General features: G+C 49.0%; 1 protein-coding gene across 1 annotated transcript in view; it reads right to left on the bottom strand.

Moving 5' to 3' along the window:
* The window catches only part of Blk (BLK proto-oncogene, Src family tyrosine kinase), a 44,064-nt gene that overhangs the window by 31,355 nt on the left and 632 nt on the right, over window positions 1-12,077 (bottom strand). The window lies entirely within an intron of this gene.

Here is a 12,077-nt window from a genome sequence, read left to right as displayed (position 1 = left end):
AGTGACTACATCATAGGGCCTGCCCAGCCCAAATTACCCTCTGATGACTCCTGAAGCCCTGACCTGCTTCAGACAGCAGAGGCACTTCCTTCTCTGACTTGACTCAAGTCCATCTGATTGGGGGGTTGTGCCATAGGGCTATCTGCGTGCAGTGGGCCAGAAGTCCTCATTGCAGGACTAAGGCTGGCAGGGCCTCCCAGACGGCTACTTGGCTATGTTCAAAAACCCCAATTTGGCTAGGAAGTCTGTGTGGTCTTCAGAAGTATGGTGCCTGTTTGTCATGGCCCAGGTGGTCATTCCTTACATCCTGGAGGCTGCTATATGCCACAACACTCGTGAGGGAGAAAGGACCAGAGAAAGGGCTTCGTGTGTGTGTGTGTGTGTGTGTGTGTGTGTGTGTGTGTGTGTGTGTGTGTGCATGTGCGTGTGTGCACATGTGTGCACATGTGTGCATGTCTATGGAGGCCAGAGGTTCACATGCGTGTCATTCCTCAGGAACTGTCTGCTTCTGTTTCTTGAGACAGGATTTCTCACTGGCTGGGGCTCATTGATTCAGCTTGACTGACTGGCAGACTATAGGGATTTACCTGTCTCTGCCTCCTTGGTGCTGGCATAGGAAGAATGTAGCATCAAACTTGGCTTTTAAAACATGGGTTCTGGGGGTCAAACTTAGGCTATCATGCTTCTTCAACAAGCACTTCACTATCCGGGCTATCTCTTCAACCTACTTCTGAGTTTTCTAGAAGATGGCTCAGACCAAAAATGGCCTGAACTACACCTTTGACCTACTCTGCTAGGTCACCACCCTGCTAGGTCCAGATCTTTCCCAGTGTTGTACCACCTTAGATAGCCACTCCATCTTCCTCCTTATAGCTACACACAACCAATTTTTATTGGTACCATCACCAACATGGTGGCATAATTGGACATGTCTTGTGGCCTCCATTCCTGATATTTTATTTGATCCGACTGTCTTCTCCCTCACTGAGACACCTGCAGGGTCCCCTCTGGTTTCTCTGCTCCTTCCTATGTCCTCTAATCAGGCCTTCCCAACGGGATCAAGTTATCCACTCTATACGGACTTGACTCTGCCCAAGGCAGCCCCTAGCTTGACTGCCCCATTTTACAACCAAGAAAACAGACTAGACAGATTGGCAAGGTCTGCCAGAGGTCCTTTAACTGGATGAGGGGTGGGAGAGGGCAAACACAGCCTTCCATCCTTCCAGGGTGACCTTCAGAACCTGAGACCTCCATATTCTCTGTCCAGTGTTATGACTGTACAGTTACAGAGGGACGTGAGAGCCTCTTTCATGAGCACACAGCTGTATTTCTCATTTTTACCTCAAGGACAGATTGTGGCTCTCATTTTGGATGTGTTTCAGTGAGCTGGAATGGCCACCTTACTCAGCCTCGGATGGCAAAGGGTCAACGTAATGAGGGACAGAGAACCTGAGAGTTTGCACAGACTCCATTCATTTATAAACAGTTGCCACGTAAGTTGTTGCCCGAGAGGCTGAAGTAAAACAGTCTTTGTAGCAGAAAGAGAAAGTGTGATTCTTAGCAGAGCCTTCTTCTTGCCCAACAGAGCATGATGCTAGACTTGCTGTGATTCAGAAAAGCCCTCAAAAATTTTCTCACTAGAGGCAGGGCAGTGAGCTGGAGTCTCTGCAAGGCAGACTTCTCCTGTTAAAGTGAACCCCAATACCCAAGGAGGAAAGGCAGCAGGAAGCTTTGCTGACCACATTCTCCTCCACATAGTGCCCAATCAGAGTCCAGAATTTTAGGCTTGTTGATAGACATACTTAAATGGCATTCAATTGAATGTTTCTCCCCTGTGGGTGCCAAAAACATGCTACATTGCTCTTTCTGACCATTCTGAAGGCTCTGTGGGATGGTGAGACCTCCCTGGATCACCTGGTATGAGTCACTACATCTTGGGGCTTTGTCTCTTCATCAGTGTGATAGGGGCTTTAACAAGTGGTCCCCAAGTAGCACCAGCCCCACAGTTAGCAGTCCTATAAGTCTTAGGCGGGTTTATGGAGGTGCTGAGGTGCAGTATAGTGTAAGGGGAATCTAGACTGTGCTCAGACCTGTTGAGACACAAGGTAAAACAATCCTGTACTACCAAAGTTTAGGAGTCCTATTCCTGGACTAACAACAGTGTGATCACCAGCCTCCTCCTGGAACAATGAGGGCCATATTGAAGGCGAGCCTGGAAACTTGGCATGTGCTACCAAGACTCAACACCAGAGAACACACAGGTACATGGTGTGGAAGAGAAGGATGGGGCATGAGCATAGAATGACAAGAGTAAATACTTTATCAAGCATGTAGCATTCAAGAGAATCTTGGTCTAGCCTTTGTTGCTTACGTGATTTTTCTTAAAGACAATCATATTATGTTGCCCCAAACACCTTAAAGGTGGATTTGGACTCACATATCCTAAGATAAAGCAAAGAACCAGCCTCCCATTGAGCCCAAGAGAAAGCTAGCTTCTGCTTTTTACCTTTGCCATGGGTGCTAGGAACACAGTACACACAGCACACCTTTCACTTTTTTGAATGGATGAGTGAATCAAAAAAAAAAAAAAAAAAAAAAAAAAAAAAAAAACCAAGCATCAAAAACAGACACTTTTTTACCTCCCAAACACCCTACTGCCACAGAGAGTGTATACTTTAATTCACAAAGATACAAAGATGTTCATCTCAGCTGGCACCTGTCTGTACACTGGCTGGGGTCATTCGCTATTCCTTGAGACTGACACATTGCTTCAGTGTTGTTCTATACCACCACACCACAGGCAGCCAAGATGCAAGTACAACCTGCTACCTTGACAACAGGACTGCTTGCTGTATTTCAAGAAGTCTTTTCCCTTCAATAAGGACAGCCGGATTTCAGTAGTGGCAACTGGGGAACTTAGCAGAGACTTTTGAAGGGGCAAGAAGGGACACTGGGTACCACATTCACACACACTTTAAGGAGACCCAGGATCCAGGACATGATTGTTGAGGAAGGAGGTCAGACACAATTAAAAAGTCACGGAGTTTGAAGGTTCGAATACCTTTTTGGGTGGAAAAAAAAAGTCTCTTGGCCACAGAGTGGGACAGGAGAGTTTGTTATTAATAAAAAACAGCTACTCGAAAAGGAAGGAACTGACTGTTGCATCAGGAAGCCAACAGACTAGCAGGATGACATCTTCCACTGGTGCATTTGGTCTCTTGCATTTCAAAAGGCCTCTTCAGCCTTTGCTAAAAACATTGAAGGTGGGTATATACAGCTTACAGTGGGAAGAGGCATCATCCACTGTTGGCAAGCTGTTCTGACTCCCAGGGGGAGGGGTATGTGAATATGAAGCTGCTGGAATCCACTAGTCTAGAAACAACAAAATGTTTCCCTTAACTAAGAACCACACATATGGGGCTGTGAATGTAGTTGAGTCGCTAGAATGCTTGTGTAATATACACAAAGCTCTGGGTTTGATCCTCAGTGCCTCATAAACTGGATACAGTGGCACACATCTGTAATCCCAGCACTCAGGAGCTGGAGGATCAGGAGTTCAAGGACATCCTTAGCCTCTTAGCAAGTTTTAGGCCAGCCTGAGCTACCTGAGACTTTGTCTCCAAAAAATATTTCGGGATTCACAGTCTCCTTAGTGACTATGATGATTGAAAATATTGTCCCCAGAAAATATGGTTACCATAAACATGCGAGCTTCAAAAAGTGACTGCTTTTTATTTTTGAAATATAATAAGAGAGCTTACTTTTATTACCATTAAAAATATTAAAACATGCCGGGTGTTGGTGGCGCATGCCTTTAGTCCCAGGACTGAAGAGGCAGAGGCAGGTGGATCTCTGTGAGTTCAAAGTCAGCCTTGTCAACAGTGCTAGTTCCAGAGCAGACTCCAAAGCAATACAGAGGAACCCTGTTCAAAAAACAAACAAATTTAAAACTAGAAATTTAGAGCTGTGTGTGGTGGTGCAGTCCTTTAGTCCCAGCACTTGGGGAGGCAGGGGCAGCAGATCTCTGAGTTTGAGGCCAGCCTGATCTATAGAGTAAGTTAGAGAGAGTTCCAGGGCAGCCAGGGCTACACAGAGAAGCCCTGTCTCAAATAGCAAAAAAAAAAAAAAAAAAAAAAAAAAAAAAAAAAAAAAAAAAAAAAAAAACTTGCTGCTCTTGCAGAGAACTTGAGTTCAGTTCCCAGCATCTACATGGCAGCTCACAACTTTCTGTAACCCCAGCTCTGGTCTGATGCCCTCTTCTAGCCTCCAAGGGCATGCACGTGGCATACACCCCACACCACACCACACCTGAGAGAGAGAGATTGTATATGCTAAATTTGGCACCCACTTTCAGGAAGCTCTTTCTTGGCAAAGCCTACAACAGATTCACAGACTTCTGATTAAGAACAAACTAGCCCAAAGCTCTGGGGATTGTTTCCTTATGAGTCACTTCATTTCCCAGGCAGGAAAGTCTGTTCTCTGGCCAAAGACCACATCACAGCACTGGCCAGCAAATACGGTTGTCAAGAAGCCAGATGACAGAGGATAAAGCTCTCAGCCACCATCGTCACCACTTACAAAGCGGCTGGATGCCAACCCCGTTCTGCCCCCCAAATAAGCATCTTGTGTTCCCAATTAATTGCCATCTCTTGGAGGGATTAGAAAAAGACAGCTTTCGGTTACATGATGCAGCTCAGAATAGCTTTGCCCATGTGCTGTTTTGTTTTTGAATCACAGCTCTCTGTGTAATCATTAAAAAAGAATCAAAGCAAACTAGACACCCAATATTTATGCAGCCTTGAGGATGACCATTGTGCCATAGAGTCATGAGAAGATGCTTAGGTTTTGATGGAAAGAGAAGGGAAAAGCGGAACCAAAGCGATGTCTCCCACACATCAGTGACAAACTGTGCCCAGGATAAAACAAAGGCAAGCAGGTCTCAGGACCGAAGTCAGCAGAGCCAGCCCAAGCTTGGTTCATGTCTGTTTTCAGCATTACCTTTGGGGTTACATAACTTTTACAGATTTGAAGTCAGGAGACAAATGATACATCTGTGTTAAATTAGCCTACCCTCCCAGTGGCTCTCCCTCCCTGGTTCCAGCAGCCCACTCCTTCTGTGGCTTCCCTTGTGACTGGCTTTGGGGGTGTAAGGCCAGGGCAGGGCTAGCAGAACCTCCAGCCTCAGACAACCACAAACCCCAAGCCTGGCATTAGAAAGAGCAGGGAAGACACCATCAGCGTTTCCAGCATCCATCCTGTTTCCCTTCAGACCCCTCTGAGTTTGACTGTCTTCTGCAAACGGGGGTGTGGGAAGGGGGCTCCGTGCTTAAATTCATGGGGTTTGTGGAACAGACATGTTGTGTTTTTTCTCATGCCCTCAGAGATTGATGTTCACATTCACATCACCTACAAACAGACTGACATTTGGGAGTCAGATGTAAATGGCTTGTCTGTGGTGACTAATTAGTGGTGAAAAACATTACAGCCCCTCAGCTGCCAAGACCCTGGCCTAGCCCAGCTTCCGCCTGGCATCTGCGGTCCTCACAACATCCCCATGAGAGCATGAAGTCAGCTACTCCCACGGCAGTTACCGCGAAGACTGTGGATAGGTTCCTACTGCAGAATCTGAGGGAAAACAGCTCCAGCATAAAAAGTCTTCAAAAACTGATTAGGGATCAAGGTCCGATCCGAGTGAACTGCCTACAGGTCTGCCCTCAGAGCCCGCTGAACTCCTCTGGTGGGGCTCCCAAGAGATTCTCTTTCATGACCAGCCCTTCTTCAGGCTAGGGGAAGCGAGCAAGAGCCTAAGGGTCCCCCCTGCTCTCTGACCCCGACACACAAATGACCTGGCTTTCTTTTCTGAAGGATGGTGGCGACAGTTTCACAGTCTGATCATGTGGACTCCTGTTGGAGTGAATGATTGACATGCAAGGCTGACTTTCATAACCACTCTTACTTCTGTGCTCCTCAGGCCTGACACAGTGTAACGACTATGGGGTGACAGAGGGTTGCAGAGCTGAGAGCCAAAGAGGAAGAGGAATGTGGTGAGAACTTAACCCCAAAGGTGGCAGGATAGTAGGAGGGACCAGTGCAGGGAAAGACCGAGCCAGGGGTCTAGACGAACAAGAGAAGGTTACCACACTAACAGCCTACGGGGCATAGAAGCAGGCTTAACGGGACCATATCTCCAGGCAAGCAGGCGCCAGTGTCTTCTGGGGGTAGGAGCTCCCTTGGCCAGAGGTTGTAGGTCACAGCTTGTGGTCTGCCACAAGCATAGCTCAGAGCTCATCACATTCCAGCCCCTGAGCTCTCCATCTCTGTGTACAGGTCACGCTGCCGCCTGTCCTCAGTCTTCAGCTCCATAACCACCTACCCCACTCCTTCTCCCCAACTCCATCCTCCCCAACTCCATCCTCCCCAACTCCATCCTCCCCAACTCCCATCTCCCCAACTCCCATCCCCCAACTCCCATCCCCCAACTCCCATCCCCCAACTCCCATCCCCCAACTCCCATCCCCCAACTCCATCCTCCCCAACTCCCATCTCCCCAACTCCCATCCCCCAACTCCCATCCCCCAACTCCCATCCCCCAACTCCCATCCCCCAACTCCCATCCCCCAACTCCCATCCCCCAACTCCCATCCCCCAACTCCCATCCCCCAACTCCCATCCCCCCAACTCCCATCCCCCAACTCCCATCCCCCAACTCCCATCCCCCAACTCCCATCTCCCCAACTCCCATCCCCCAACTCCCATCCCCCAACTCCCATCCCCCAACTCCCATCCCCCAACTCCCATCCCCCAACTCCATCCTCCCCAACTCCCATCTCCCCAACTCCCATCCCCCAACTCCCATCCCCCAACTCCCATCCCCCAACTCCCATCCCCCAACTCCCATCCCCCAACTCCCATCCCCCAACTCCCATCCCCCAACTCCCATCCCCCAACTCCCATCCCCCCAACTCCCATCCCCCAACTCCCATCCCCCAACTCCCATCCCCCCAACTCCCATCCCCCAACTCCCATCCCCCAACTCCCATCCCCCAACTCCCATCCCCCAACTCCCATCCCCCAACTCCCATCCCCCAACTCCCATCCCCCAACTCCCATCCCCCAACTCCCATCCCCCAACTCCCATCCCCCCCACCCTCACCTTCTTGCCTTGCTTTGGTGCTAATGTTCGAACTAGTGTTAGTTCAGATTAATCCACAGGACAGCCTGGGTGTACATCTCAACCCTATTCCTTCCCAGCTCTGAGCCTCTGGGCAGGTTCCCGATACTAAGACAGTGCTGTTTGGGCACCAGCTGAGACCAGAGCTTCCTGGTAGATTTATAGGTGCCTGAGACCTAATCACTCTTCACTGTTTGACCTGAGTGAATGCCGTACCTACAGAGCCATCAAGGTCTGATGTAGGATTTGGGAGGTAGCTTATCCCTACCCCCATCCCAAAGCTGACAGTTGGAAACCCCTCAGAAAGAGGAAGGCACCCGGCCAAGGCACCAGACCAGGGCTCCAGTCTACAAGTGCAGTCTCAAAGACAAATAAGCCCAGCAGGGCATTGTCCATGCCCAGCACTCTATACCTTTCTGGCTTTTCCTCCAGTCTTAACCCCAGGTCACCATTTTGTCCTGTCCATATTATCAGCATCCTGTGTTTGGCCCCTGCTATCGTCAACATGGACTTGGAAATCCCCCACCCCCACCTTCAGGTCAGCTTCTAGAAAGTGCACAGCTGCCTCTAATGTGAGCCTTGTACTCCAGTGGGGCCAGTGGGCCTCTCACCTTTAGAGTCCCCTTACCCTAAACCTTTGCCCAGCTTCTGACATTGGAACATGACTTTGTCATCTATAAAATTCATGCTCCAGAACTGTGAAATGAAGTTACAAAAAAATAATTAATAAATCACAAACCCCACTTCAGAATGCTTTAATTACATCTATGATTTTGTGTTGGGGCCGCATTCATAGCTGGCCACAGGCTGAGCATGCCGGCGTTAGAACAATGATTTACTCTAAAACTCCCACCTGAGGCAAGGTGGTGCCTTTATCTGCAGCCAGGGCACCCACATCTGCCCTTCTCAGTGACAGTAACAGGTCATGCACTCAACAATATCTATAAGCACCCATCTGTATCTCGACACCCTCACAGGGCCCAGATAGATGCCACCAATCTAGGATGGATCCCATGGGCAAAACCGGTGTTAGGCAGGAGCATCAGACATTCTATTATCTGTCTGTCTATCTAGCTATCATCTATCCACCTTTCCATCTAATCTCTCTATCTCTATTTTGAGATAGAGTATCACTATACATGCTTGGCTGGCTTGGAATTCTCTAACCATGAGCTCACAGAAATCTGCCTTCCTCTGCCTCCTGCATGCTGGTATTAAGATGTGGGCTGCCATGTCTGACTGCTTTCATTTTTTAAAAATCCTACCCATCCTCCAGCTCTGGCCATCTTCTCAGTCACCCTCCTCCACAGTCTGCTCATCTCCTCCACCCTGTCATACCCCCATTCCAAGCCTGCACATGAGAATGGGATTGCCAGGCCTGGGCTCCAGAGAGCAAGTGTCTCTGCCCATATCGGCTGTGAATGACACTCGTCTCCCTTCCAACAGGCCAGAAATCCACCCAGCCTCCTGCCTCCTACTGGCAGGACAAAGATCTCTGCAGAGGAGGTCTTCCTACAACACAACCGGTGCAAGACAGCTAGGAACAGTCTCCCTCTGACCCAGAAACAAGTAGCAGGGCTGCACCCTGCCCACAGGAATTAAGCAGAAGTCATCCATTCCCAGACTACGTCAGCAGCCCAAACCTTGCTGCTTAAGGGAAGCCTATGAAAACCCTAGGGCTCTCTATGCAAGAGAGCGTGCACTGTATCATAGATAACAACAGCTCCTAGAGGCCTCTCTCCTCATTCCTCATAGGCCTTTTCCTTCACCATTTGTCAGCAGGCTCTAGTCAACAGCTACAGGCTCAGAGCACTCAATGTCTCTAGTAAATACATCAGGAACCCTGGGCTTGAAGGTCAGAAATGATTTAACCCAGGAAGCACGGAACATCCAAAGCCCTGTGGATACCACTGTGGATTTGTGGACGTAAGCATCCCTGTAGTTGTTGTGACTAGATGCACGTGCCTTTCGCCTGCTGGTCCTGGGGCAGCATCCCAGGTGTCAGGTGTACAGAAGCCAACAAGGTGGGGATGGCAAGGTCTCCCAAGAACTTCTTGCCACAGGGCTGGGGAATTAGCATCCTTTGGTGATGGAGGGCTGGGAGCCCCTGTGTCACCTTGACATTGCAGCAGAACCTGTGTTCCATGTTGGAGTTCTGTTTAGCACCCAGATCTCTGCTTGGAGGGGCTGTGGCTACTATTTGACATGGCCAGAAGCAGAATGCAGAGCAATTAGGCCACTGTCTCACTTTCCTTCAGCTGGCCATGTCCCTGTTCAGACCTCTGTACCACAACACCTCAAGGGAGGTAGAATGTGCCAGAATTTAGGGATGCCCCTTCTGAATGTGTTGCTTCAGAGCCCACAGTACAGGCTACGGAGAACATCGTGGATAACAGTGACAACTGGAGTTTGGCCCTTCCTCCTCCGCCTCTCTTCCTCATATCCTAACCTTCCATCACACTCAGCATTTCAGTGTTGCTTCTTTCACTCAAAAATAATGGTTTGCAAGCCCGGTGGCTCAGGCCTGGGGTTCCAGCCACTAAGGAGACTGAGGCTGGAGGACTGCAAGTTCCATGCCTGTCCGGGCTACAGAGCAAGGTAAAGGACAGTCTGGACACCCAGTTAGACTCTGTCTCAGAATGAAAGAGTGAAATGAAAACACTTAGCTCAGGGGCACACTTCTCTAGCAAGCCTGAGATCTTAGGTTCAATCCCAAGTCAGAGAAAGAACAGGGGAGAGGAGAGAAGGGAAGGGAAGGGAAAGGAAGGGAAGGGAATGAGAGGGGAGGGGAGGGAAGGGAAGGAGGTTCTCCATGAGAAGGTAGGAGGGGACTCCTGGATAACATAGCACAGCACAGCACAACATAGCATAACATAAACCATGCTGGTGGGAAACATCCTGAAGCTAGGTTGTAACCACTGCTCTCTGTTTTGATTTTCATCTTGTGCTGTGATTCACATCTAAGCATCATCTTCCTGAAGCGTTATCAGCCTTTTTTCTTCCTCCCCAGATTCTGGGGGCATTGCTAATCTGGCAGAGGCATCACTTTTGAGGAAAAGCTGGGCTGCCCTGTCCTACAGCTCCACTCCACACACCTGAACCTTAGCAGCAGGCCCCTGATGCTGGTGGCAGCCTCTGGTTCCCATGCTCCATCCCACAGACCATAGTTCACTCAGAGCGAAATGTTTTCAAACACAAACCACAGTTGAGGGGCCAGTCATGGACTCCTGAGGGATAGTGGAGCCCAAACAATGACTGGGGTGCCTCTGTTTGGCTGACAGGCTTCCCGTGCAGGTCTACAGTTGGGCTTGGGAAGCTGAGCGCAACCCCACAGCCCCTGACAACAGGGAGGGCTCAAAAATGTAAATCCAACCAAAAATAACAGACAGATGAAAAATGCAACAAGGAGCAGGAAACACAACGTGGTCCTGAAATAGATGGAGGATCAGAGAGAGTGGCAGAGGCCTCCCTCCTGTGTTCCAGAAAGTTCAAAGACAAGTTTCCCCAAGAGTATTCGTCATGTGACCACTTCTGCTCTGAGGCAAGATGAGCACGGCTCTTTTAATTTAGTTTTGAACTTTTTAGTTTGAAAAATATTCAAGGATTATGGAAAAAATGATGGTCACCAGAACCAAGACACTAACACTGGTACAGTGGCACCGGATTCGGATCTGTAACTTTGCTGCCTATGTTTTTGTGACCCTGTCAGTCTTGATTAATACAGTGGAGAATGAATGCCCTTGGTTTACACCTCTATAGTCTTTTCTACGACTGGGCTATGTTGCAGGTTTGGGGAAGGAAGTGCATGGTGACAGGAATTCACAGCAACAACACGACTAATCTCTGGTGCAGCGAATCTGGGTAACTTGGCTAAGCTGCGGTCTGCAAAGTCATCCTATACAGCTACTGTTTCTGCCTCCCCTACTCTGGGCCTTGTCCCCCTCAGGGTCGGGGGAACCAGCCCTCCCTCCTGCAGACATGTCAAGAGAATTCCCGGACAGTTCCAGCTCATGGTAACACAGGTTCTTTGTTGGAGTGGGCCAGTGAGTACGAAATGACCAATTACAAAGTGAATAGAGAAGCTTAGAAAGGCTTTAAAATTGTGTGTGCACATGTATGGGTATTGTTCCTCAGGAGATAACCACCTTTGTTTGTAGTTTGTTTAGACAGGATCCTCACTGAAGTAAAGGTCATGAAGTAGGAGAAACTAGCTGGCCAATGAGCCTGTCTCCACCTTCCCAGGACTGAAATTACAAACTCGTGACGACATGCCCGAGTTTGCGCATGTATGCCAAGGGTCAAGCTGTCCTTATGCTTTCAAACAAGCACTTTACTGATGGAGCTATTTCCATAGCCCAAGACCACTAAAAACAAATTCTTTCAAGAAAGCCTGGCGTGGTGGCACAGGCTTTTAATCCCACCACTCTGGAGGCAGAGGTAGGCAGATCTCTGAGTTCAAAGCCAGCATGGCCTACAAAGTGAGTTCCAGGACAGGCGGGGCTATGCAGAGAAACCTGCTTGAAAAACCAAAAGCCAAACAAAACAAAAATATCCTCTCAAAGCATGCTATCAACTACTTACTCTTTCCTCAGTTTGCCTTTACTAACAAAACATTATCTTGGCCAAAAAGATCATTATAAAATCAGTTCTGTCATATTGCCCTCTGAATATCTGAAAAGCTGGACGATGTCATTCAAAAATAAAGAGACAGCAACAAGCGACATTGACCTTGAGCCAGATGGTGCACATGCTACTGCCAGCTTCACTGGACTCTGTGTAGCAGTTCCAGCTGCCTTCCGTTCTAGGAGGCTGGGGAACTTGCCTCTACCCCCACACCTGGTCTGCATGTGGGAGGAGGTCACACCCACCTCCTCCCACAGCTCGGGCCCTCTGTGGGACTTTCACT

This window comes from Phodopus roborovskii, unplaced genomic scaffold (genome assembly GCF_943737965.1).
Source record: "Phodopus roborovskii unplaced genomic scaffold, PHOROB, whole genome shotgun sequence".
Taxonomy (NCBI): domain Eukaryota; kingdom Metazoa; phylum Chordata; class Mammalia; order Rodentia; family Cricetidae; genus Phodopus; species Phodopus roborovskii.
This window is presented reverse-complemented; position numbering and strand designations above follow the sequence as displayed.